The sequence below is a fragment of the Brienomyrus brachyistius genome, unplaced genomic scaffold (assembly GCF_023856365.1).
Source record: "Brienomyrus brachyistius isolate T26 unplaced genomic scaffold, BBRACH_0.4 scaffold57, whole genome shotgun sequence".
Taxonomy (NCBI): Eukaryota; Metazoa; Chordata; class Actinopteri; order Osteoglossiformes; family Mormyridae; genus Brienomyrus; species Brienomyrus brachyistius.
This window is the reverse complement of record NW_026042332.1, coordinates 1,676,554-1,699,463: the sequence shown is the minus strand read 5'-3', so window position 1 is coordinate 1,699,463 and position 22,910 is coordinate 1,676,554. Positions and strand designations below refer to the sequence as shown.

General features: G+C 45.1%; 45 non-coding genes across 45 annotated transcripts; all 45 read left to right on the top strand.

Moving 5' to 3' along the window:
• The first annotated feature begins 239 nt into the window (after positions 1-239).
• trnal-aag (transfer RNA leucine (anticodon AAG)) lies at positions 240-321 on the top strand. The gene has a single exon. It is a non-coding gene; the product is annotated as a tRNA-Leu (tRNA).
• Positions 322-1,475: 1,154 nt separating this feature from the next.
• Positions 1,476-1,557, top strand: trnal-aag (transfer RNA leucine (anticodon AAG)). The gene has a single exon. It is a non-coding gene; the product is annotated as a tRNA-Leu (tRNA).
• A 536-nt stretch (positions 1,558-2,093) lies between these two features.
• On the top strand, positions 2,094-2,175 carry trnal-aag (transfer RNA leucine (anticodon AAG)). Its single transcript has one exon. It is a non-coding gene; the product is annotated as a tRNA-Leu (tRNA).
• A 227-nt stretch (positions 2,176-2,402) lies between these two features.
• trnal-aag (transfer RNA leucine (anticodon AAG)) lies at positions 2,403-2,484 on the top strand. Its single transcript has one exon. It is a non-coding gene; the product is annotated as a tRNA-Leu (tRNA).
• Positions 2,485-2,711: 227 nt separating this feature from the next.
• On the top strand, positions 2,712-2,793 carry trnal-aag (transfer RNA leucine (anticodon AAG)). Its single transcript has one exon. It is a non-coding gene; the product is annotated as a tRNA-Leu (tRNA).
• Positions 2,794-3,020: 227 nt separating this feature from the next.
• Positions 3,021-3,102, top strand: trnal-uag (transfer RNA leucine (anticodon UAG)). Its single transcript has one exon. It is a non-coding gene; the product is annotated as a tRNA-Leu (tRNA).
• Positions 3,103-3,329: 227 nt separating this feature from the next.
• On the top strand, positions 3,330-3,411 carry trnal-uag (transfer RNA leucine (anticodon UAG)). The gene has a single exon. It is a non-coding gene; the product is annotated as a tRNA-Leu (tRNA).
• An 845-nt stretch (positions 3,412-4,256) lies between these two features.
• trnal-aag (transfer RNA leucine (anticodon AAG)) lies at positions 4,257-4,338 on the top strand. The gene has a single exon. It is a non-coding gene; the product is annotated as a tRNA-Leu (tRNA).
• A 227-nt stretch (positions 4,339-4,565) lies between these two features.
• trnal-aag (transfer RNA leucine (anticodon AAG)) lies at positions 4,566-4,647 on the top strand. The gene has a single exon. It is a non-coding gene; the product is annotated as a tRNA-Leu (tRNA).
• Positions 4,648-4,874: 227 nt separating this feature from the next.
• On the top strand, positions 4,875-4,956 carry trnal-uag (transfer RNA leucine (anticodon UAG)). The gene has a single exon. It is a non-coding gene; the product is annotated as a tRNA-Leu (tRNA).
• Positions 4,957-5,183: 227 nt separating this feature from the next.
• Positions 5,184-5,265, top strand: trnal-uag (transfer RNA leucine (anticodon UAG)). The gene has a single exon. It is a non-coding gene; the product is annotated as a tRNA-Leu (tRNA).
• A 536-nt stretch (positions 5,266-5,801) lies between these two features.
• On the top strand, positions 5,802-5,883 carry trnal-uag (transfer RNA leucine (anticodon UAG)). Its single transcript has one exon. It is a non-coding gene; the product is annotated as a tRNA-Leu (tRNA).
• Positions 5,884-6,110: 227 nt separating this feature from the next.
• trnal-uag (transfer RNA leucine (anticodon UAG)) lies at positions 6,111-6,192 on the top strand. Its single transcript has one exon. It is a non-coding gene; the product is annotated as a tRNA-Leu (tRNA).
• A 536-nt stretch (positions 6,193-6,728) lies between these two features.
• trnal-aag (transfer RNA leucine (anticodon AAG)) lies at positions 6,729-6,810 on the top strand. Its single transcript has one exon. It is a non-coding gene; the product is annotated as a tRNA-Leu (tRNA).
• Positions 6,811-7,037: 227 nt separating this feature from the next.
• Positions 7,038-7,119, top strand: trnal-uag (transfer RNA leucine (anticodon UAG)). Its single transcript has one exon. It is a non-coding gene; the product is annotated as a tRNA-Leu (tRNA).
• Positions 7,120-7,346: 227 nt separating this feature from the next.
• trnal-aag (transfer RNA leucine (anticodon AAG)) lies at positions 7,347-7,428 on the top strand. The gene has a single exon. It is a non-coding gene; the product is annotated as a tRNA-Leu (tRNA).
• Positions 7,429-7,964: 536 nt separating this feature from the next.
• Positions 7,965-8,046, top strand: trnal-uag (transfer RNA leucine (anticodon UAG)). The gene has a single exon. It is a non-coding gene; the product is annotated as a tRNA-Leu (tRNA).
• Positions 8,047-8,273: 227 nt separating this feature from the next.
• trnal-aag (transfer RNA leucine (anticodon AAG)) lies at positions 8,274-8,355 on the top strand. Its single transcript has one exon. It is a non-coding gene; the product is annotated as a tRNA-Leu (tRNA).
• Positions 8,356-8,891: 536 nt separating this feature from the next.
• On the top strand, positions 8,892-8,973 carry trnal-uag (transfer RNA leucine (anticodon UAG)). Its single transcript has one exon. It is a non-coding gene; the product is annotated as a tRNA-Leu (tRNA).
• A 536-nt stretch (positions 8,974-9,509) lies between these two features.
• On the top strand, positions 9,510-9,591 carry trnal-aag (transfer RNA leucine (anticodon AAG)). Its single transcript has one exon. It is a non-coding gene; the product is annotated as a tRNA-Leu (tRNA).
• Positions 9,592-9,818: 227 nt separating this feature from the next.
• Positions 9,819-9,900, top strand: trnal-uag (transfer RNA leucine (anticodon UAG)). Its single transcript has one exon. It is a non-coding gene; the product is annotated as a tRNA-Leu (tRNA).
• A 227-nt stretch (positions 9,901-10,127) lies between these two features.
• trnal-uag (transfer RNA leucine (anticodon UAG)) lies at positions 10,128-10,209 on the top strand. The gene has a single exon. It is a non-coding gene; the product is annotated as a tRNA-Leu (tRNA).
• Positions 10,210-11,054: 845 nt separating this feature from the next.
• On the top strand, positions 11,055-11,136 carry trnal-aag (transfer RNA leucine (anticodon AAG)). Its single transcript has one exon. It is a non-coding gene; the product is annotated as a tRNA-Leu (tRNA).
• Positions 11,137-11,674: 538 nt separating this feature from the next.
• trnal-uag (transfer RNA leucine (anticodon UAG)) lies at positions 11,675-11,756 on the top strand. The gene has a single exon. It is a non-coding gene; the product is annotated as a tRNA-Leu (tRNA).
• Positions 11,757-11,983: 227 nt separating this feature from the next.
• On the top strand, positions 11,984-12,065 carry trnal-uag (transfer RNA leucine (anticodon UAG)). Its single transcript has one exon. It is a non-coding gene; the product is annotated as a tRNA-Leu (tRNA).
• An 845-nt stretch (positions 12,066-12,910) lies between these two features.
• Positions 12,911-12,992, top strand: trnal-aag (transfer RNA leucine (anticodon AAG)). Its single transcript has one exon. It is a non-coding gene; the product is annotated as a tRNA-Leu (tRNA).
• A 538-nt stretch (positions 12,993-13,530) lies between these two features.
• Positions 13,531-13,612, top strand: trnal-uag (transfer RNA leucine (anticodon UAG)). The gene has a single exon. It is a non-coding gene; the product is annotated as a tRNA-Leu (tRNA).
• Positions 13,613-13,839: 227 nt separating this feature from the next.
• Positions 13,840-13,921, top strand: trnal-uag (transfer RNA leucine (anticodon UAG)). Its single transcript has one exon. It is a non-coding gene; the product is annotated as a tRNA-Leu (tRNA).
• A 536-nt stretch (positions 13,922-14,457) lies between these two features.
• trnal-aag (transfer RNA leucine (anticodon AAG)) lies at positions 14,458-14,539 on the top strand. Its single transcript has one exon. It is a non-coding gene; the product is annotated as a tRNA-Leu (tRNA).
• A 227-nt stretch (positions 14,540-14,766) lies between these two features.
• On the top strand, positions 14,767-14,848 carry trnal-uag (transfer RNA leucine (anticodon UAG)). The gene has a single exon. It is a non-coding gene; the product is annotated as a tRNA-Leu (tRNA).
• Positions 14,849-15,075: 227 nt separating this feature from the next.
• On the top strand, positions 15,076-15,157 carry trnal-uag (transfer RNA leucine (anticodon UAG)). Its single transcript has one exon. It is a non-coding gene; the product is annotated as a tRNA-Leu (tRNA).
• Positions 15,158-15,692: 535 nt separating this feature from the next.
• On the top strand, positions 15,693-15,775 carry trnal-uag (transfer RNA leucine (anticodon UAG)). The gene has a single exon. It is a non-coding gene; the product is annotated as a tRNA-Leu (tRNA).
• A 227-nt stretch (positions 15,776-16,002) lies between these two features.
• Positions 16,003-16,084, top strand: trnal-aag (transfer RNA leucine (anticodon AAG)). The gene has a single exon. It is a non-coding gene; the product is annotated as a tRNA-Leu (tRNA).
• Positions 16,085-16,311: 227 nt separating this feature from the next.
• On the top strand, positions 16,312-16,393 carry trnal-aag (transfer RNA leucine (anticodon AAG)). Its single transcript has one exon. It is a non-coding gene; the product is annotated as a tRNA-Leu (tRNA).
• A 227-nt stretch (positions 16,394-16,620) lies between these two features.
• Positions 16,621-16,702, top strand: trnal-uag (transfer RNA leucine (anticodon UAG)). The gene has a single exon. It is a non-coding gene; the product is annotated as a tRNA-Leu (tRNA).
• A 227-nt stretch (positions 16,703-16,929) lies between these two features.
• trnal-aag (transfer RNA leucine (anticodon AAG)) lies at positions 16,930-17,011 on the top strand. Its single transcript has one exon. It is a non-coding gene; the product is annotated as a tRNA-Leu (tRNA).
• A 227-nt stretch (positions 17,012-17,238) lies between these two features.
• trnal-aag (transfer RNA leucine (anticodon AAG)) lies at positions 17,239-17,320 on the top strand. Its single transcript has one exon. It is a non-coding gene; the product is annotated as a tRNA-Leu (tRNA).
• A 536-nt stretch (positions 17,321-17,856) lies between these two features.
• On the top strand, positions 17,857-17,938 carry trnal-uag (transfer RNA leucine (anticodon UAG)). The gene has a single exon. It is a non-coding gene; the product is annotated as a tRNA-Leu (tRNA).
• A 227-nt stretch (positions 17,939-18,165) lies between these two features.
• trnal-uag (transfer RNA leucine (anticodon UAG)) lies at positions 18,166-18,247 on the top strand. The gene has a single exon. It is a non-coding gene; the product is annotated as a tRNA-Leu (tRNA).
• A 227-nt stretch (positions 18,248-18,474) lies between these two features.
• On the top strand, positions 18,475-18,556 carry trnal-aag (transfer RNA leucine (anticodon AAG)). Its single transcript has one exon. It is a non-coding gene; the product is annotated as a tRNA-Leu (tRNA).
• Positions 18,557-19,092: 536 nt separating this feature from the next.
• Positions 19,093-19,174, top strand: trnal-uag (transfer RNA leucine (anticodon UAG)). The gene has a single exon. It is a non-coding gene; the product is annotated as a tRNA-Leu (tRNA).
• A 227-nt stretch (positions 19,175-19,401) lies between these two features.
• Positions 19,402-19,483, top strand: trnal-aag (transfer RNA leucine (anticodon AAG)). Its single transcript has one exon. It is a non-coding gene; the product is annotated as a tRNA-Leu (tRNA).
• Positions 19,484-20,637: 1,154 nt separating this feature from the next.
• Positions 20,638-20,719, top strand: trnal-aag (transfer RNA leucine (anticodon AAG)). The gene has a single exon. It is a non-coding gene; the product is annotated as a tRNA-Leu (tRNA).
• Positions 20,720-20,946: 227 nt separating this feature from the next.
• Positions 20,947-21,028, top strand: trnal-aag (transfer RNA leucine (anticodon AAG)). The gene has a single exon. It is a non-coding gene; the product is annotated as a tRNA-Leu (tRNA).
• Positions 21,029-21,873: 845 nt separating this feature from the next.
• Positions 21,874-21,955, top strand: trnal-aag (transfer RNA leucine (anticodon AAG)). Its single transcript has one exon. It is a non-coding gene; the product is annotated as a tRNA-Leu (tRNA).
• Positions 21,956-22,910: the final 955 nt, after the last annotated feature.

The window sequence follows — 22,910 nt, the reverse complement described above, 5'->3', positions numbered from 1 at the left end:
CCAACGCTGCCATATTTAACTTCTAAGAAGCCTGGTTGTCTGTATTTGTCTAGAGAAAGTTTCCTCACACTAAAAATGCATGTGGGTGTCTAATGTGACTTTCTCTTGTTGCCGACTCATTGGAGTTCGACCGAGGTTCAACACAAATCAGCAGACAAGACCTGCCTGTTTCTCTTAGGATACCTATTGTATATAAAGCTTCTTCATAGGAGCCGAACTGTAAAACAAAGACTGACATAGGTAGTGTGGCCAAGCGGTCCAAGGCGCTGGATTAAGGCTCCAGTCTCTTCGGAGGCGTGGGTTCGAATCCCACCGCTGCCATATTTAACTTCTAAGAAGCCTTGTTGTCTGTATTTGTCTAGAGAAAGTTTCCTCACACTAAAAATGCATGTGGGTGTCTAATGTGACTTTCTCTTGTGGCCGACTCATTGGAGTTCGACCGCGGTTCAACACAAATCAGCAGACAAGACCTGCCTGTTTCTCTTAGGATAACTATTGTATATAATGGTTCTTCATATGAGCCGAACTGCAAAATAAGGAGTAACATGGGTAGTGTGGCCGAGCGGTCCAAGGCGCTGGATTTAGGCTCCAGTCTCTTCGGAGGCGTTGGTTCGAATCCCACCGCTGCCATAATTAACTTCTAAGAAGCCTGGTTGTCTGTATTTGTCTAGAGAAAATTTCCTCACACTAAAAATACATGTGGGTGTCTAATGTGACTTTCTCTTGTTGCCGACTCATTGGAGTTCGATCTCGGTTCAACACAAATCAGCGTACAAGACCTACCTGTTTCTATTAGGATACCTATTGTGTATAAAGCTTCTTCATATGGGATGGACTGTAAAACAAAGAATGGCATCGGAAGTGCGGCTGAGCGGTCCAAGGAGCTTGATTAAGGCTCCAGTGTCTTCGGAGGCGTGGGTTCGAATCTCAGCGCTGCCATGTTTAACTTCTAAGAAGCCTGGTTGTCTGTATATGTCTAGAGAAAATTTCCTCATGCTAAAAATGCATGTGGGTGTCTAATGTGACTTTCTCTTGTGGTCGACTCATTGGAGTTCGACAACGATTCAACACAAATCAGCAGACAAGACCTGCCTGTTTCTCTTTGGATAACTATGGTATATAAAGGTTCTTCATATGAGCCGAACTGCAGAATAAGGAATGACATGGGTAGTGTGGCCGAGCGGTCCAAGGCGCTGGATTTAGGCTCCAGTCTCTTCGGAGGCGTGGGTTCGAATCTCAGCGCTGCCATGTTTAACTTCTAAGAAGCCTGGTTGTCTGTATATGTCTAGAGAAAGTTTCCTCACACTAAAAATGCATGTTGGTGTCTAATGTGACTTTCTCTTGTTGCCGACTCATTGGAGTTCGACCTCGGTTCAACACAAATCAGCGTACAAGACCTGCCTGTTTCTCTTAGGATACCTATTGTATATAAAGCTTCTTCATATGAGCCGAACTGCAGAATAAAGATTAGCATGGGTAGTGTGGCCGAGCGGTCCAAGGCGCTGGATTAAGGCTCCAGTCTCTTCGGAGGCGTGGGTTCGAATCCCACCGCTGCCATAATTAACTTCTAAGAAGCCTGGTTGTCTGTATTTGTCTAGAGAAAATTTCCTCACACTAAAAATACATGTGGGTGTCTAATGTGACTTTCTCATGTTGCTGACTCATTGGAGTTCGACCGCGGTTCAACACAAATCAGCAGACAAGACCTGCCTGTTTCTCTTAGGATAACTATTGTATATAAAGGTTCTTCATATGAGCCGAACTGCTGAAAAAGGAATAACATGGGTAGTGTGGCCGAGCGGTCCAAGGCACTGGATTTAGGCTCCAGTCTTTTCGGAGGCGTGGGTTCGAATCCCACGGCTGCCATGTTTAACTTCTAAGAAGCCTGGTTGTCTGTATATGTCTAGAGAAAATTTCCTCATGCTAAAAATGCATGTGGGTGTCTAATGTGACTTTCTCTTGTGGTCGACTCATTGGAGTTCGACAACGATTCAACACAAATCAGCGTACAAGACCTTCCTGTTTCTCTTAAGATACCTATTGTATATAAAGGTTCTTCATATGAGCCGAACTGCAAAATAAAGATTAACATGGGTAGTGTGGCCGAGCGGTCCAAGGTGCTGGATTAAGGCTCCAGTCTCTTCGGAGGCGTGGGTTCGAATCCCACCGCTGCCATATTTAACTTCTAAGAAGCCTGGTTGTCTGTATTTGTCTAGAGAAAGTTTCCTCACACTAAAAATGCATGTGGGTGTCTAATGTGACTTTCTCTTGTTGCCGACTCATTGGAGTTCGACCTCGGTTCAACACGAATCAGCGTACAAGACCTGCCTGTTTCTCTTAGGATACCTGTTGTGTATAAAGGTTCTTCATATGAGCCGAACTGCAAAATAAAGATTAACATGGGTAGTGTGGCCGAGCGGTCCAAGGTGCTGGATTAAGGCTCCAGTCTCTTCGGAGGCGTGGGTTCGAATCCCACCGCTGCCATATTTAACTTCTAAGAAGCCTGGTTGTCTGTATTTGTCTAGAGAAAGTTTCCTCACACTAAAAATGCATGTGGGTGTCTAATGTGACTTTCTCTTGTTGCCGACTCATTGGAGTTCGACCGCGGTTCAACACAAATCAGCAGACAAGACCTGCCTGTTTCTCTTAGGATACCTATTGTATATAAAGCTTCTTCATAGGAGCCGAACTGTAAAACAAAGACTGACATAGGTAGTGTGGCCAAGCGGTCCAAGGCGCTGGATTAAGGCTCCAGTCTCTTCGGAGGCGTGGGTTCGAATCCCACCGCTGCCATATTTAACTTCTAAGAAGCCTGGTTGTCTGTATTTGTCTAGAGAAAGTTTCCTCACACTAAAAATGCATGTGGGTGTCTAATGTGACTTTCTCTTGTGGCCGACTCATTGGAGTTCGACCGCGGTTCAACACAAATCAGCAGACAAGACCTGCCTGTTTCTCTTAGGATAACTATTGTATATAAAGCTTCTTCATATGAGCCGAACTGCAAAATAAGAAGTAATATGGGTAGTGTGGCCGAGCGGTCCAAGGCGCTGGATTTAGGCTCCAGTCTCTTCGGAGGCGTGGGTTCGAATCCCACCGCTGCCATAATTAACTTCTAAGAAGCCTGATTGTCTGTATTTGTCTAGAGAAAATTTCCTCACACTAAAAATACATGTGGGTGTCTAATGTGACTTTCTCAAGTTGCTGACTCAATGGAGTTCGACCGCGGTTCAACACAAATCAGCAGACAAGACCTGCCTGTTTCTCTTAGGATAACTATTGTATATAAAGGTTCTTCATATGAGCCGAACTGCTGAAAAAGGAATAACATGGGTAGTGTGGCCGAGCGGTCCAAGGCGCTGGATTTAGGCTCCAGTCTTTTCGGAGGCGTGGGTTCGAATCCCACCGCTGCCATGTTTAACTTCTAAGAAGCCAGGTTGTCTGTATTTGTCTAGAGAAAGTTTCCTCACACTAAAAATGCATGTGGGTGTCTAATGTGACTTTCTCTTGTTGCCGACTCATTGGAGTTCGATCTCGGTTCAACACAAATCAGCGTACAAGACCTACCTGTTTCTATTAGGATACCTATTGTGTATAAAGCTTCTTCATATGGGATGGACTGTAAAACAAAGAATGGCATCGGAAGTGCGGCTGAGCGGTCCAAGGAGCTTGATTAAGGCTCCAGTGTCTTCGGAGGCGTGGGTTCGAATCTCAGCGCTGCCATGTTTAACTTCTAAGAAGCCTGGTTGTCTGTATATGTCTAGAGAAAATTTCCTCATGCTAAAAATGCATGTGGGTGTCTAATGTGACTTTCTCTTGTGGTCGACTCATTGGAGTTCGACAACGATTCAACACAAATCAGCATACAAGACCTGCCTGTTTCTCTTAAGATACCTATTGTATATAAAGGTTCTTCATATGAGCCGAACTGCAAAATAAAGATTAACATGGGTAGTGTGGCCGAGCGGTCCAAGGTGCTGGGTTAAGGCTCCAGTCTCTTCGGAGGCGTGGGTTCGAATCCCACCGCTGCCATATTCAACTTCTAAGAAGCCTGGTTGTCTGTATTTGTCTAGAGAAAGTTTCCTCACACTAAAAATGCATGTGGGTGTCTAATGTGACTTTCTCATGTTGCCGACTCATTGGAGTTCGACCTCGGTTCAACACGAATCAGCGTACAAGACCTGCCTGTTTCTCTTAGGATACCTGTTGTGTATAAAGGTTCTTCATATGAGCCGAACTGCAAAATAAAGATTAACATGGGTAGTGTGGCCGAGCGGTCCAAGGTGCTGGATTAAGGCTCCAGTCTCTTCGGAGGCGTGGGTTCGAATCCCACCGCTGCCATATTGAACTTCTAAGAAGCCTGGTTGTCTGTATTTGTCTAGAGAAAGTTTCCTCACACTAAAAATGCATGTGGATGTCTAATGTGACTTTCTCTTATTGCCGACTCATTGTAGTTCGACCGCGGTTCAACACAAATCAGCAGACAAGACCTGCCTGTTTCTCTTAGGATACCTATTGTATATAAAGCTTCTTCATAGGAGCCGAACTGTAAAACAAAGACTGACATAGGTAGTGTGGCCAAGCGGTCCAAGGCGCTGGATTAAGGCTCCAGTCTCTTCGGAGGCGTGGGTTCGAATCCCACCGCTGCCATATTTAACTTCTAAGAAGCCTTGTTGTCTGTATTTGTCTAGAGAAAGTTTCCTCACACTAAAAATGCATGTGGGTGTCTAATGTGACTTTCTCTTGTGGCCGACTCATTGGAGTTCGACCGCGGTTCAACACAAATCAGCAGACAAGACCTGCCTGTTTCTCTTAGGATAACTATTGTATATAACGGTTCTTCATATGAGCCGAACTGCAAAATAAGGAGTAACATGGGTAGTGTGGCTGAGCGGTCCAAGGCGCTGGATTTAGGCTCCAGTCTCTTCGGAGGCGTGGGTTCGAATCCCACCGCTGCCATAATTAACTTCTAAGAAGCCTGGTTGTCTGTATTTGTCTAGAGAAAATTTCCTCACACTAAAAATACATGTGGGTGTCTAATGTGACTTTCTCATGTTGCTGACTCATTGGAGTTCGACCGCGGTTCAACACAAATCAGCAGACAAGACCTGCCTGTTTCTCTTAGGATAACTATTGTATATAAAGGTTCTTCATATGAGCCGAACTGCTGAAAAAGGAATAACATGGGTAGTGTGGCCGAGCGGTCCAAGGCGCTGGATTTAGGCTCCAGTCTTTTCGGAGGCGTGGGTTCGAATCCCACCGCTGCCATGTTTAACTTCTAAGAAGCCAGGTTGTCTGTATTTGTCTAGAGAAAGTTTCCTCACACTAAAAATGCATGTGGGTGTCTAATGTGACTTTCTCATGTTGCTGACTCATTGGAGTTCGACCGCGGTTCAACACAAATCAGCAGACAAGACCTGCCTGTTTCTCTTAGGATAACTATTGTATATAAAGGTTCTTCATATGAGCCGAACTGCAGAATAAGGAATGACATGGGTAGTGTGGCCGAGCGGTCCAAGGCGCTGGATTTAGGCTCCAGTCTCTTCGGAGGCGTGGGTTCGAATCTCAGCGCTGCCATGTTTAACTTCTAAGAAGCCTGGTTGTCTGTATATGTCTAGAGAAAGTTTCCTCACACTAAAAATGCATGTGGGTGTCTAATGTGACTTTCTCATGTTGCTGACTCATTGGAGTTCGACCGCGGTTCAACACAAATCAGCAGACAAGACCTGCCTGTTTCTCTTAGGATAACTATTGTATATAACGGTTCTTCATATGAGCCGAACTGCAAAATAAGGAGTAACATGGGTAGTGTGGCCGAGCGGTCCAAGGCGCTGGATTTAGGCTCCAGTCTCTTCGGAGGCGTGGGTTCGAATCCCACCGCTGCCATAATTAACTTTTAAGAAGCCTGGTTGTCTGTATTTGTCTAGAGAAAATTTCCTCACACTAAAAATACATGTGGGTGTCTAATGTGACTTTCTCATGTTGCTGACTCATTGGAGTTCGACCGCGGTTCAACACAAATCAGCAGACAAGACCTGCCTGTTTCTCTTAGGATAACTATTGTATATAAAGGTTCTTCATATGAGCCGAACTGCTGAAAAAGGAATAACATGGGTAGTGTGGCCGAGCGGTCCAAGGCGCTGGATTTAGGCTCCAGTCTTTTCGGAGGCGTGGGTTCGAATCCCACCGCTGCCATGTTTAACTTCTAAGAAGCCAGGTTGTCTGTATTTGTCTAGAGAAAGTTTCCTCACACTAAAAATGCATGTGGGTGTCTAATGTGACTTTCTCATGTTGCTGACTCATTGGAGTTCGACCGCGGTTCAACACAAATCAGCGGACAAGACCTGCCTGTTTCTCTTAGGATAACTATGGTATATAAAGGTTCTTCATATGAGCCGAACTGCAGAATAAGGAATGACATGGGTAGTGTGGCCGAGCGGTCCAAGGCGCTGGATTTAGGCTCCAGTCTCTTCGGAGGCGTGGGTTCGAATCTCAGCGCTGCCATGTTTAACTTCTAAGAAGCCTGGTTGTCTGTATATGTCTAGAGAAAGTTTCCTCACACTAAAAATGCATGTTGGTGTCTAATGTGACTTTCTCTTGTTGCCGACTCATTGGAGTTCGACCTCGGTTCAACACAAATCAGCGTACAAGACCTGCCTGTTTCTCTTAGGATACCTATTGTATATAAAGCTTCTTCATATGAGCCGAACTGCAGAATAAAGATTAGCATGGGTAGTGTGGCCGAGCGGTCCAAGGCGCTGGATTAAGGCTCCAGTCTCTTCGGAGGCGTGGGTTCGAATCCCACCGCTGCCATAATTAACTTCTAAGAAGCCTGGTTGTCTGTATTTGTCTAGAGAAAATTTCCTCACACTAAAAATACATGTGGGTGTCTAATGTGACTTTCTCATGTTGCTGACTCATTGGAGTTCGACCGCGGTTCAACACAAATCAGCAGACAAGACCTGCCTGTTTCTCTTAGGATAACTATTGTATATAAAGGTTCTTCATATGAGCCGAACTGCTGAAAAAGGAATAACATGGGTAGTGTGGCCGAGCGGTCCAAGGCGCTGGATTTAGGCTCCAGTCTTTTCGGAGGCGTGGGTTCGAATCCCACGGCTGCCATGTTTAACTTCTAAGAAGCCTGGTTGTCTGTATATGTCTAGAGAAAATTTCCTCATGCTAAAAATGCATGTGGGTGTCTAATGTGACTTTCTCTTGTGGTCGACTCATTGGAGTTCGACAACGATTCAACACAAATCAGCGTACAAGACCTTCCTGTTTCTCTTAAGATACCTATTGTATATAAAGGTTCTTCATATGAGCCGAACTGCAAAATAAAGATTAACATGGGTAGTGTGGCCGAGCGGTCCAAGGTGCTGGATTAAGGCTCCAGTCTCTTCGGAGGCGTGGGTTCGAATCCCACCGCTGCCATATTTAACTTCTAAGAAGCCTGGTTGTCTGTATTTGTCTAGAGAAAGTTTCCTCACACTAAAAATGCATGTGGGTGTCTAATGTGACTTTCTCTTGTTGCCGACTCATTGGAGTTCGACCTCGGTTCAACACAAATCAGAAGACAAGACCTGCCTGTTTCTCTTAGGATACCTATTGTATATAAAGGTTCTTCATATGAGCCGAACTGCAAAATAAAGATTAACATGGGTAGTGTGGACGAGCGGTCCAAGGCGCTGGATTAAGGCTCCAGTCTCTTTGGAGGCGTGGGTTCAAATCCCACCGCTGCCATATTTAACTTCTAAGAAGCCTGGTTGTCTGTATTTGTCTAGAGAAAATTTCCTCACACTAAAAATGCATGTGGGTGTCTAATGTGACTTTCTCTTGTGGCCGACTCATTGGAGTTCCACAACGATTCAACACAAATCAGCATACAAGACCTGCCTGTTTCTCTTAGGATACCGATTGTATATAAAGGTTCTTCATGTGAGCCGAACTGCAAAATAAGGATTAACATAGGTAGTGTGGCCGAGCGGTCCAAGGCGCTGGATTTAGGCTCCAGTCTTTTCGGAGGCGTGGGTTCGAATCCCACGGCTGCCATGTTTAACTTCTAAGAAGCCTGGTTGTCTGTATATGTCTAGAGAAAATTTCCTCATGCTAAAAATGCATGTGGGTGTCTAATGTGACTTTCTCTTGTGGTCGACTCATTGGAGTTCGACAACGATTCAACACAAATCAGCGTACAAGACCTTCCTGTTTCTCTTAAGATACCTATTGTATATAAAGGTTCTTCATATGAGCCGAACTGCAAAATAAAGATTAACATGGGTAGTGTGGCCGAGCGGTCCAAGGTGCTGGATTAAGGCTCCAGTCTCTTCGGAGGCGTGGGTTCGAATCCCACCGCTGCCATATTTAACTTCTAAGAAGCCTGGTTGTCTGTATTTGTCTAGAGAAAGTTTCCTCACACTAAAAATGCATGTGGGTGTCTAATGTGACTTTCTCTTGTTGCCGACTCATTGGAGTTCGACCTCGGTTCAACACAAATCAGAAGACAAGACCTGCCTGTTTCTCTTAGGATACCTATTGTATATAAAGGTTCTTCATATGAGCCGAACTGCAAAATAAAGATTAACATGGGTAGTGTGGACGAGCGGTCCAAGGCGCTGGATTAAGGCTCCAGTCTCTTTGGAGGCGTGGGTTCAAATCCCACCGCTGCCATATTTAACTTCTAAGAAGCCTGGTTGTCTGTATTTGTCTAGAGAAAATTTCCTCACACTAAAAATGCATGTGGGTGTCTAATGTGACTTTCTCTTGTGGCCGACTCATTGGAGTTCCACAACGATTCAACACAAATCAGCATACAAGACCTGCCTGTTTCTCTTAGGATACCGATTGTATATAAAGGTTCTTCATGTGAGCCGAACTGCAAAATAAGGATTAACATAGGTAGTGTGGCCGAGCGGTCCAAGGCGCTGGATTTAGGCTCCAGTCTCTTCGGAGGCGTGGGTTCGAATCCCACCGCTGCCATGTTTAACTTTTAAGAAGCCAGGTTGTCTGTATGTGTCTAGAGAAAGTTTCCTGACACTAAAAATGCATGTGGGTGTCTAATGTGACTTTCTCTTGTTGCCGACTCATTGGAGTTCGACCTCGGTTCAACACAATTCAGCGTACAAGACCTGCCTGTTTCTCTTAGGATACCTATTGTATATAAAGCTTCTTCATAGGAGCCGAACTGCAAAATAAGGATTAACATGGGTAGTGTGGCCGAGCGGTCCAAGGCGCTGGATTTAGGCTCCAGTCTCTTCGGAGGCGTGGGATCGAATCCCACTGCTTCCATGTTTAACTTCTAAGAAGCCAGGTTGTCTGTATTTGTCTAGAGAAAGTTTCCACACACTAAAAATGCATGTGGGTGTCTAATGTGACTTTCTCTTGTTGCCGACTCATTGGAGTTCGACCTCGGTTCAACACGATTCAGCGTACAAGACCTGCCTGTTTCTCTTAGGATACCTATTGTATATAAAGCTTCTTCATAGGAGCCGAACTGTAAAACAAAGACTGACATGGGTAGTGTGGCCGAGCGGTCCAAGGCGCTGGATTAAGGCTCCAGTCTCTTCGGAGGCGTGGGTTCGAATCCCACCGCTGCCATATTTAACTTCTAAGAAGCCTTGTTGTCTGTATTTGTCTAGAGAAAGTTTCCTCACACTAAAAATGCATGTGGGTGTCTAATGTGACTTTCTCTTGTGGCCGACTCATTGGAGTTCGACCGCGGTTCAACACAAATCAGCAGACAAGACCTGCCTGTTTCTCTTAGGATAACTATTGTATATAACGGTTCTTCATATGAGCCGAACTGCAAAATAAGGAGTAACATGGGTAGTGTGGCCGAGCGGTCCAAGGCGCTGGATTTAGGCTCCAGTCTCTTCGGAGGCGTGGGTTCGAATCCCACCGCTGCCATAATTAACTTCTAAGAAGCCTGGTTGTCTGTATTTGTCTAGAGAAAATTTCCTCACACTAAAAATACATGTGGGTATCTAATGTGACTTTCTCATGTTGCTGACTCATTGGAGTTCGACCGCGGTTCAACACAAATCAGCAGACAAGACCTGCCTGTTTCTCTTAGGATAACTATTGTATATAAAGGTTCTTCATATGAGCCGAACTGCTGAAAAAGGAATAACATGGGTAGTGTGGCCGAGCGGTCCAAGGCGCTGGATTTAGGCTCCAGTCTTTTCGGAGGCGTGGGTTCGAATCCCACGGCTGCCATGTTTAACTTCTAAGAAGCCTGGTTGTCTGTATTTGTCTAGAGAAAGTTTCCTCACACTAAAAATGCATGTGGGTGTCTAATGTGACTTTCTCTTGTTGCCGACTCATTGGAGTTCGATCTCGGTTCAACACAAATCAGCGTACAAGACCTACCTGTTTCTATTAGGATACCTATTGTGTATAAAGCTTCTTCATATGAGCCGGACTGTAAAACAAAGAATGGCATCGGAAGTGCGGCTGAGCGGTCCAAGGAGCTTGATTAAGGCTCCAGTGTCTTCGGAGGCGTGGGTTCGAATCTCAGCGCTGCCATGTTTAACTTCTAAGAAGCCTGGTTGTCTGTATATGTCTAGAGAAAATTTCCTCATGCTAAAAATGCATGTGGGTGTCTAATGTGACTTTCTCTTGTGGTCGACTCATTGGAGTTCGACAACGATTCAACACAAATCAGCATACCAGACCTGCCTGTTTCTCTTAAGATACCTATTGTATATAAAGATTCTTCATATGAGCCGAACTGCAAAATAAAGATTTACATGGGTAGTGTGGCCGAGCGGTCCAAGGCGCTGGGTTAAGGCTCCAGTCTCTTCGGAGGCGTGGGTTCGAATCCCACCGCTGCCATATTTAACTTCTAAGAAGCCTGGTTGTCTGTATTTGTCTAGAGAAAGTTTACTCACACTAAAAATGCATGTGGGTGTCTAATGTGACTTTCTCATGTTGCCGACTCATTGGAGTTCGACCTCGGTTCAACACGAATCAGCGTACAAGACCTGCCTGTTTCTCTTAGGATACCTGTTGTGTATAAAGGTTCTTCATATGAGCCGAACTGCAAAATAAAGATTAACATGGGTAGTGTGGCCGAGCGGTCCAAGGTGCTGGATTAAGGCTCCAGTCTCTTCGGAGGCGTGGGTTCGAATCCCACCGCTGCCATATTTAACTTCTAAGAAGCCTGGTTGTCTGTATTTGTCTAGAGAAAGTTTCCTCACACTAAAAATGCATGTGGGTGTCTAATGTGACTTTCTCTTATTGCCGACTCATTGGAGTTCGACCTCGGTTCAACACAAATCAGCAGACAAGACCTGCCTGTTTCTCTTAGGATACCTATTGTATATAAAGGTTCTTCATATGAGCCGAACTGCAAAATAAAGATTAACATGGGTAGTGTGGACGAGCGGTCCAAGGCGCTGGATTAAGGCTCCAGTCTCTTCGGAGGCGTGGGTTCAAATCCCACCGCTGCCATATTTAACTTCTAAGAAGCCTGGTTGTCTGTATTTGTCTAGAGAAAGTTTCCTCACACTAAAAATGCATGTGGGTGTCTAATGTGACTTTCTCATGTTGCCGACTCATTGGAGTTCGACCGCGGTTCAACACAAATCAACAGACAAGACCTGCCTGTTTCTCTTAGGATAACTATTGTATATATATAGATTCTTCATATGAGCCGAACTGCAAAATAAGGAATAACGTGGGTAGTGTGGCCGAGCGGTCCAAGGCGCTGGATTTAGGCTCCAGTCTCTTCGGAGGCGTGGGTTCGAATCCCACCGCTGCCATATTTATCTTCTAAGAAGCCTGGTTGTCTGTATTTGTCTAGAGAAAATTTCCTCACACTAAAAATGCATGTGGGTGTCTAATGTGACTTTCTCTTGTGGCCGACTCATTGGAGTTCGACAACGATTCAACACAAATCAGCATACAAGACCTGCCTGTTTCTCTTAGGATACCGATTGTATATAAAGGTTCTTCATGTGAGCCGAACTGCAAAATAAGGATTAACATAGGTAGTGTGGCCGAGCGGTCCAAGGCGCTGGATTTAGGCTCCAGTCTCTTCGGAGGCGTGGGTTCGAATCCCACCGCTGCCATGTTTAACTTTTAAGAAGCCAGGTTGTCTGTATGTGTCTAGAGAAAGTTTCCTCACACTAAAAATGCATGTGGGTGTCTAATGTGACTTTCTCTTGTTGCCGACTCATTGGAGTTCGACCTCGGTTCAACACAATTCAGCGTACAAGACCTGCCTTTTTCTCTTAGGATACCTATTGTATATAAAGCTTCTTCATAGGAGCCGAACTGCAAAATAAGGATTAACATGGGTAGTGTGGCCGAGCGGTCCAAGGCGCTGGATTTAGGCTCCAGTCTCTTCGGAGGCGTGGGATCGAATCCCACTGCTTCCATGTTTAACTTCTAAGAAGCCAGGTTGTCTGTATTTGTCTAGAGAAAGTTTCCACTCACTGAAAATGCATGTGGGTGTCTAATGTGACTTTCTCTTGTTGCCGACTCATTGGAGTTCGACAACGATTCAACACAAATCAGCATACCAGACCTGCCTGTTTCTCTTAAGATACCTATTGTATATAAAGATTCTTCATATGAGCCGAACTGCAAAATAAAGATTTACATGGGTAGTGTGGCCGAGCGGTCCAAGGCGCTGGGTTAAGGCTCCAGTCTCTTCGGAGGCGTGGGTTCGAATCCCACCGCTGCCATATTTAACTTCTAAGAAGCCTGGTTGTCTGTATTTGTCTAGAGAAAGTTTACTCACACTAAAAATGCATGTGGGTGTCTAATGTGACTTTCTCATGTTGCCGACTCATTGGAGTTCGACCTCGGTTCAACACGAATCAGCGTACAAGACCTGCCTGTTTCTCTTAGGATACCTGTTGTGTATAAAGGTTCTTCATATGAGCCGAACTGCAAAATAAAGATTAACATGGGTAGTGTGGCCGAGCGGTCCAAGGTGCTGGATTAAGGCTCCAGTCTCTTCGGAGGCGTGGGTTCGAATCCCACCGCTGCCATATTTAACTTCTAAGAAGCCTGGTTGTCTGTATTTGTCTAGAGAAAGTTTCCTCACACTAAAAATGCATGTGGGTGTCTAATGTGACTTTCTCTTATTGCCGACTCATTGGAGTTCGACCTCGGTTCAACACAAATCAGCAGACAAGACCTGCCTGTTTCTCTTAGGATACCTATTGTATATAAAGGTTCTTCATATGAGCCGAACTGCAAAATAAAGATTAACATGGGTAGTGTGGACGAGCGGTCCAAGGCGCTGGATTAAGGCTCCAGTCTCTTCGGAGGCGTGGGTTCAAATCCCACCGCTGCCATATTTAACTTCTAAGAAGCCTGGTTGTCTGTATTTGTCTAGAGAAAGTTTCCTCACACTAAAAATGCATGTGGGTGTCTAATGTGACTTTCTCATGTTGCCGACTCATTGGAGTTCGACCGCGGTTCAACACAAATCAACAGACAAGACCTGCCTGTTTCTCTTAGGATAACTATTGTATATATATAGATTCTTCATATGAGCCGAACTGCAAAATAAGGAATAACGTGGGTAGTGTGGCCGAGCGGTCCAAGGCGCTGGATTTAGGCTCCAGTCTCTTCGGAGGCGTGGGTTCGAATCCCACCGCTGCCATATTTATCTTCTAAGAAGCCTGGTTGTCTGTATTTGTCTAGAGAAAATTTCCTCACACTAAAAATGCATGTGGGTGTCTAATGTGACTTTCTCTTGTGGCCGACTCATTGGAGTTCGACAACGATTCAACACAAATCAGCATACAAGACCTGCCTGTTTCTCTTAGGATACCGATTGTATATAAAGGTTCTTCATGTGAGCCGAACTGCAAAATAAGGATTAACATAGGTAGTGTGGCCGAGCGGTCCAAGGCGCTGGATTTAGGCTCCAGTCTCTTCGGAGGCGTGGGTTCGAATCCCACCGCTGCCATGTTTAACTTTTAAGAAGCCAGGTTGTCTGTATGTGTCTAGAGAAAGTTTCCTCACACTAAAAATGCATGTGGGTGTCTAATGTGACTTTCTCTTGTTGCCGACTCATTGGAGTTCGACCTCGGTTCAACACAATTCAGCGTACAAGACCTGCCTTTTTCTCTTAGGATACCTATTGTATATAAAGCTTCTTCATAGGAGCCGAACTGCAAAATAAGGATTAACATGGGTAGTGTGGCCGAGCGGTCCAAGGCGCTGGATTTAGGCTCCAGTCTCTTCGGAGGCGTGGGATCGAATCCCACTGCTTCCATGTTTAACTTCTAAGAAGCCAGGTTGTCTGTATTTGTCTAGAGAAAGTTTCCACTCACTGAAAATGCATGTGGGTGTCTAATGTGACTTTCTCTTGTTGCCGACTCATTGGAGTTCGACCTCGGTTCAACACGATTCAGCGTACAAGACCTGCCTGTTTCTCTTAGGATACCTATTGTATATAAAGCTTCTTCATAGGAGCCGAACTGTAAAACAAAGACTGACATGGGTAGTGTGGCCGAGCGGTCCAAGGCGCTGGATTAAGGCTCCAGTCTCTTCGGAGGCGTGGGTTCGAATCCCACCGCTGCCATATTTAACTTCTAAGAAGCCTTGTTGTCTGTATTTGTCTAGAGAAAGTTTCCTCACACTAAAAATGCATGTGGGTGTCTAATGTGACTTTCTCTTGTGGCCGACTCATTGGAGTTCGACCGCGGTTCAACACAAATCAGCAGACAAGACCTGCCTGTTTCTCTTAGGATAACTATTGTATATAACGGTTCTTCATATGAGCCGAACTGCAAAATAAGGAGTAACATGGGTAGTGTGGCCGAGCGGTCCAAGGCGCTGGATTTAGGCTCCAGTCTCTTCGGAGGCGTGGGTTCGAATCCCACCGCTGCCATAATTAACTTCTAAGAAGCCTGGTTGTCTGTATTTGTCTAGAGAAAATTTCCTCACACTAAAAATACATGTGGGTATCTAATGTGACTTTCTCATGTTGCTGACTCATTGGAGTTCGACCGCGGTTCAACACAAATCAGCAGACAAGACCTGCCTGTTTCTCTTAGGATAACTATTGTATATAAAGGTTCTTCATATGAGCCGAACTGCTGAAAAAGGAATAACATGGGTAGTGTGGCCGAGCGGTCCAAGGCGCTGGATTTAGGCTCCAGTCTTTTCGGAGGCGTGGGTTCGAATCCCACGGCTGCCATGTTTAACTTCTAAGAAGCCTGGTTGTCTGTATTTGTCTAGAGAAAGTTTCCTCACACTAAAAATGCATGTGGGTGTCTAATGTGACTTTCTCTTGTTGCCGACTCATTGGAGTTCGATCTCGGTTCAACACAAATCAGCGTACAAGACCTACCTGTTTCTATTAGGATACCTATTGTGTATAAAGCTTCTTCATATGAGCCGGACTGTAAAACAAAGAATGGCATCGGAAGTGCGGCTGAGCGGTCCAAGGAGCTGGATTAAGGCTCCAGTCTCTTCGGAGGCGTGGGTTCGAATCCCACCGCTGCCATATTTAACTTCTAAGAAGCCTGGTTGTCTGTATTTGTCTAGAGAAATTTTCCTCACACTAAAAATGCATGTGGGTGTCTAATGTGACTTTCTCTTGTGGCCGACTCATTGGAGTTCGACCGCGGTTCAACACAAATCAGCAGACAAGACCTGCCCGTATCTCTTAGGATAACTATTGTATATAATGGATCTTCATATGAGCTGAACTGCAAAATAAGGAGTAACATGGATAGTGTGGCCGAGCGGTCCAAGGCGCTGGATTTAGGCTCCAGTCTCTTTGGAGGCGTGGGTTCGAATCCCACCGCTGCCATATTTAACTTCTAAGAAGCCTGGTTGTCTGTATTTGTCTAGAGAAAATTTCCTCACACTAAAAATGCATGTGGGTGTCTAATGTGACTTTCTCATGTTGCTGACTCATTGGAGTTCGACCGCGGTTCAACACAAATCAGCAGACAAGACCTGCCTGTTTCTGTTAGGATAACTATTGTATATAAAGGTTCTTCATATGAGCCCAACTGCAGAATAAAGATTAGCATGGGTAGTGTGGCCGAGCGGTCCAAGGCGCTGGATTAAGGCTCCAGTCTCTTCGGAGGCGTGGGTTCGAATCCCACCGCTGCCATATTTAACTTCTTAGAAGTCTGGTTGTCTGTATTTGTCTAGAGAAAGTTTCCTCACACTAAAAATGCATGTGGGTTTCTAATGTGACTTTCTCTTGTGGCCGACTCATTGGAGTTCTACAACGATTCAACACAAATCAGCATACAAGACCTGCCTGTTTCTCTTAGGATACCTATTGTATATAAAGGTTCTTCATGTGAGCCGAACTGCAAAATAAGAATTAACATGGGTAGTGTGGCCGAGCGGTCCAAGGCACTGGATTAAGGCTCCAGTCTCTTTGGAGGCGTGGGTTCGAATCCCACCGCTGCCATATTTGACTTCTAAGAAGCCTGGTTGTTTGTATTTGACTAGAGAAAGTTTCCTCACACTAAAAATGCATGTGGGTGTCTAATGTGACTTTCTCATGTTTCCGACTCATTGGAGTTCGACCGCGGTTCAACACAAATCAGCAGACAAGACCTGACTGTTTGTCTTAGAATACCTATTGTATATAAAGGTTCTTCATATGAGCCGAACTGCAAAATAAGGAATAACACGGGTAGTGTGGCCAAGCGGTCCAAGGCGCTGGATTTAGGCTCCAGTCTCTTCGGAGGCGTGGGTTCGAATCCCACCGCTGCCATGTTTAACTTCTAAGAAGCCTGGTTGTCTGTATTTGTCTAGAGAAAGTTTCCTCACACTAAAAATGCATGTGGGTGTCTAATGTGACTTTCTCTTGTTGCTGACTCATTGGAGTTCGACCTCGGTTCAACACAATTCAGCGTACAAGACCTGCCTGTTTCTTTTTGGATACCTATTGTATATAAAGCTTCTTCATAGGAGCCGAACTGTAAAACAAAGACTGGCATGGGTAGTGTGGCCGAGCGGTCCAAGGCGCTGGATTAAGGCTCCAGTCTCTTCGGAGGCGTGGGTTCGAATCCCACCGCTGCCATATTTAACTTCTAAGAAGCCTGGTTGTCTGTATTTGTCTAGAGAAAGTTTCCTCACACTAAAAATGCATGTTGGTGTCTAATGTGACTTTCTCTTGTTGCCGACTCATTGGAGTTCGACCTCGGTTCAACACAAATCAGCGTACAAGACCTGCCTGTTTCTCTTAGGATACCTATTGTATATAAAGCTTCTTCATATGAGCCGAACTGCAGAATAAAGATTAGCATGGGTAGTGTGGCCGAGCGGTCCAAGGCGCTGGATTAAGGCTCCAGTCTCTTCGGAGGCGTGGGTTCGAATCCCACCGCTGCCATATTTAACTTCTTAGAAGCCTGGTTGTCTGTATTTGTCTAGAGAAAGTTTCCTCACACTAAAAATGCATGTTGGTGTCTAATTTGACTTTCTCTTGTTGCCGACTCATTGGAGTTCGACCTCGGTTCAACAGAAATCAGCGTACAAGACCTGCCTGTTTCTCTTAGGATACCTATTGTATATAAAGCTTCTTCATATGAGCCGAACTGCAAAATAAAGATTAACGTGGGTAGTGTGGCTGAGCGGTCCAAGGCACTGGCTTAAGGCTCCAGTCTCTTCGGAGGCGTGGGTTCGAATCCCACCGCTGCCATATTTAACTTCTAAGAAGCCTGGTTGTCTGTATTTGTCTAGAGAAAGTTTCCTCACACTCAAAATGCATGTGGGTGTCTAATGTGACTTTCTCTTGTGGCCGACTCATTGGAGTTGGACCGCGGTTCAACACACATCAGCAGACAAGACCTGCCTGTTTCTCTTAGGATAACTATTGTATATAACGGTTCTTCATATGAGCCGAACTGCAAAATAAGGAGTAACATGGGTAGTGTGGCCGAGCGGTCCAAGGCGCTGGATTTAGGCTCCAGTCTCTTTGGAGGCGTGGGTTCTAATCCCACCGCTGCCATATTTAACTTCTAAGAAGCCTGGTTGTCTGTATTTGTCTAGAGAAAATTTCCTCACACTAAAAATGCATGTGGGTGTCTAATGTGACTTTCTCATGTTGCTGACTCATTGGAGTTCGACCGCGGTTCAACACAAATCAGCAGACAAGACCTGCCTGTTTCTCTTAGGATAACTATTGTATATAAAGGTTCTTCATATGAGCCGAACTGCAAAATAAGGAATAACATGGGTAGTGTGGCCGAGCGGTCCAAGGCGCTGGATTTAGGCTCCAGTCTCTTCGGAGGCGTGGGATCGAATCCCACCGCTGCCATATTTAACTTCTAAGAAGCCTGGTTGTCTGTATTTGTCTAGAGAAAATTTCCTCACACTAAAAATGCATGTGGGTGTCTAATGTGACTTTCTCTTGTGGCCGACTCATTGGAGTTCTACAACGATTCAACACAAATAAGCATACAAGACCTGCCTGTTTCTCTTAGGATACGTATTGTATATAAAGGTTCTTCATGTGAGCCGAACTGCAAAATAAGAATTAACATGGGTAGTGTGGCCGAGCGGTCCAAGGCACTGGATTAAGGCTCCAGTCTCTTCGGAGGCGTGGGTTCGAATCCCACCGCTGCCATATTTAACTTCTAAGAAGCCTGGTTGTCTGTATTTGTCTAGAGAAAGTTTCCTCACACTAAAAATGCATGTTGGTGTCTAATGTGACTTTCTCTTGTTGCCGACTCATTGGAGTTCGACCTCGGTTCAACACAAATCAGCGTACAAGACCTGCCTGTTTCTCTTAGGATACCTATTGTATATAAAGCTTCTTCATATGAGCCGAACTGCAAAATAAAGATTAACATGGGTAGTGTGGCTGAGCGGTCCAAGGCGCTGGGTTAAGGCTCCAGTCTCTTCGGAGGCGTGGGTTCAAATCCCACCGCTGCCATATTTATCTTCTAAGAAGCCTGGTTGTCTGTATTTGTCTAGAGAAAGTTTCCTCTTACTCAAAATGCATGTGGGTGTCTAATGTGACTTTCTCATGTTGCTGACTCATTGGAGTTCGACCTCGGTTCAACACAATTCAGCGTACAAGACCTGCCTGTTTCTCTTAGGATACCTATTGTATATAAAGCTTCTTCATAGGAGCCGAACTGCAAAATAAGTAGTAACATGGGTAGTGTGGCCGAGCGGTCCAAGGCGCTGGATTTAGGCTCCAGTCTCTTCGGAGGCGTGGGTTCGAATCCCACCGCTGCCATATGTAACTTCTAAGAAGCCTGGTTGTCTGTATTTGTCTAGAGAAAATTTCCTCACACTAAAAATGCATGTGGGTGTCTAATGTGACTTTCTCTTGTGGCCGACTCATTGGAGTTCTACAACGATTCAACACAAATCAGCATACAAGACCTGCCTGTTTCTCTTAGGATACCTATTGTATATAAAGGTTCTTCATGTGAGCCGAACTGCAAAATAAGAATTAACATGGGTAGTGTGGCCGAGTGGTCCAAGGCACTGGATTAAGGCTCCAGTCTCTTCGGAGGCGTGGGTTCGAATCCCACCGCTGCCATATTTAACTTCTAAGAAGCCTGGTTGTCTGTATTTGTCTAGAGAAAGTTTCCTCACACTAAAAATGCATGTTGGTGTCTAATGTGACTTTCTCTTGTTGCCGACTCATTGGAGTTCGACCTCGGTTCAACACAAATCAGCGTACAAGACCTGCCTGTTTCTCTTAGGATACCTATTGTATATAAAGCTTCTTCATATGAGCCGAGCTGTAAAACAAAGACTGACAGGGGTAGTGTGGCCGAGCCATCCAAGGCGCTGGATTAAGGCTCCAGTCTCTTTGGAGGCGTGTGCTCGAATCCCACCGCTGGCATGTTTAACTTCTAAGAAGCCTGGTTGTCTGTATTTGTCTAGAGAAAGTTTCCTCACACTAAAAATGCATGTGGGTGTTTAATGTGACTTTCTCATGTTGCCGACTCATTGGACTTCGACCGCGGTTCAACACAAATCAGCATACAAGACCTGCCTGTTTCTCTTAGGATACCTATTGTATATAAATATTCTTCATATGAGCCGAACTGCAAAATAAGGAATAACATGGGTAGTGTGGCCGAGCGGTCCAAGGCGCTGGATTTAGGCTCCAGTCTCTTCGGAGGCGTGTGTTCGAATCCCACCGCTGCCATGTTTAACTTCTAAGAAGCCTGGTTGTCTGTATTTGTCTAGAGAAAGTTTCCTCACACTAAAAATGCATGTGGGTGTCTAATGTAACTTTCTGTTGTTGCCGACTCATTGGAGTTCGACCTCGGTTCAACCCAAATCAGCGTACAAGAGCTGCCAGTTTCTCTTAGGATACCTATTGTATATAAAGCTTCTTCATATGAGCCGAACTGTAAAACAAAGACTGACATGGGTAGTGTGGCCGAGCGGTCCAAGGCGCTGGATTAAGGCTCCAGTCTCTTCGGAGGCGTGTGTTCGAATCCCACCGCTGCCATGTTTAACTTCTAAGAAGCCTAGTTGTCTGTATTTGTCTAGAGAAAGTTTCCTCACGCTAAAAATGCATGTGGGTGTCTAATGTGACTTTCTCTTGTGGTCGACTCTTTGGAGTTCGACAACGATTCAACACAAATCAGCATACAAGACCTGCCTGTTTCTCTTAGGATACCTATTGTATATAAAGGTTCTTCATGTGAGCCGAACTGCAAAATAAAGCTTAACATGGGTAGTGTGGCCGAGCGGTCCAAGGCGCTGGATTAAGGCTCCAGTCTCTTCAGAGGCGTGGGTTCGAATCCCACCGCTGCCATGTTTAACTTCTAAGAAGCCTGGTTGTCTGTATTTCTCTAGAGAAAGTTTCCTCACACTAAAAATGCATGTGGGTGTCTAATGTGACTTTCTCTTGTTGCCGACTCATTGGAGTTCGACCTCGGTTCAACACAAATCAGCGTACAAGACCTGCCTTTTTCTCTTAGGATACCTATTGCATATAAAGCTTCTTCATACGAGCCGAACTGTAAAACAAAGACTGACATGGGTAGTGTGGCTGAGCGGTCCAAGGCGCTGGATTAAGGCTCCAGTCTCTTTGGAGGCGTGGGTTCGAATCCCACCGCTGCCATATTTAACTTCTAAGAAGCCTGGTTGTCTGTATTTGTCTAGAGAAAGTTTCCTCACATTAAAAATGCATGTGGGTGTCTAATGTGACTTTCTCATGTTGCCGACTCATTGGACTTCGACCGCGGTTCAACACAAATCAGCATACAAGACCTGCCTGTTTCTCTTAGGATACCTATTGTATATAAATATTCTTCATATGAGCCGAACTGCAAAATAAAGATTAACATGGGTAGTGTGGCCGAGCGGTCCAAGGCGCTGGATTAAGGCTCCAGTCTCTTCGAAGGCGTGGGTTCGAATCCCACTGCTGCCATATTTAACTTCTAAGAAGCCTGGTTGTCTGTATTTGTCTAGAGAAAGTTTCCTCACACTAAAAATGCATGTGGGTGTCTAATGTGACTTTCTCATGTTGCCGACTCATTGGAGTTGGACCGCGGTTCAACACAAATCAGCAGACAAGACCTGCCTGTTTCTCTTTGGATAACTATTGTATATAAAGGTTCTTCATATGAGCCGAAATGCAAAATAAGGAATAGCATGGGTAGTGTGGCCGAGCGGTCCAAGGCGCTGGATTTAGGCTCCAGTCTCTTCGGAGGCGTGTGTTCGAATCCCACCGCTGCCATGTTTAACTTCTAAGAAGCCTGGTTGTCTGTATTTGTCTAGAGAAAGTTTCCTCGCACTAAAAATGCATGTGGGTGTCTAATGTGACTTTCTCTTGTTGCCGACTCATTGGAGTTCGACCTCGGTTCAACACAAATCAGCATACAAGACCTGCCTGTTTCTCTTAGGATACCTATTGTATATAAATATTCTTCATATGAGCCGAACTGCAAAATAAAGATTAACATGGGTAGTGTGGCCGAGCGGTCCAAGGCGCTGGATTAAGGCTCCAGTCTCTTCGAAGGCGTGGGTTCGAATCCCACCGCTGCCATATTTAACTTCTAAGAAGCCTGGTTGTCTGTATTTGTCTAGAGAAAGTTTCCTCACACTAAAAATGCATGTGGGTGTCTAATGTGACTTTCTCATGTTGCCGACTCATTGGAGTTCGACCGCGGTTCAACACAAATCAGCAGACAAGACCTGCCTGTTAGTCTTAGAATACCTATTGTATGTAAAGGTTCTTCATATGAGCCGAACTGCAAAATAAGGTGTAACACGGGCAGTGTGGCCGAGCGGTCCAACGCGCTGGATTTAGGCTCCAGTCTCTTCGGAGGCGTGGATTCGAATCCCACCGCTGCCATATTTAACTTCTAAAAAGCCTGGTTGTCTGTATTTGTCTAGAGAAAATTTCCTCACGCTAAAAATGCATGTGGGTGTCTAATGTGACTTTCTCTTGTGGCCGACTCATTGGAGTTCGACAACGATTCAACACAAATCAGCATACAAGACCTGCCTGTTTCTCTTAGGATACCTATTGTATATAAAGGTTCTTCATGTGAGCCGAACTGCAAAATAAAGCTTAACATGGTTAGTGTGGCCGAGCGGTCCAATGCGCTGGATTAAGGCTCCAGTCTCTTCGGAGGCGTGGGTTCGAATCCCAGCGCTGCCATGTTTAATTTCTAAGAAGCCTGGTTGTCTGTATTTGTCTAGAGAAAATTTCCTCACGCTAAAAATGCATGTGGGTGTCTAATGTGACTTTCTCTTGTTGCCGACTCATTGGAGTTCGACCTCGGTTCAACACAAATCAGCATACAAGACCTGCCTGTTTCTCTTAGGATACCTATTGTATATAAAGGTTCTTCATATGAGCCGAACTGCTAAATAAGGAATAACATGTGTAGTGTAGCCGAGCGGTCCAAGGGGCTGGATTTTGGCTCCAGTCTCTTCGGAGGCGTGGGTTCGAATCCGTCCGCTGCTATGTTTAACTTCTAAGAAGCCTGGTTGTC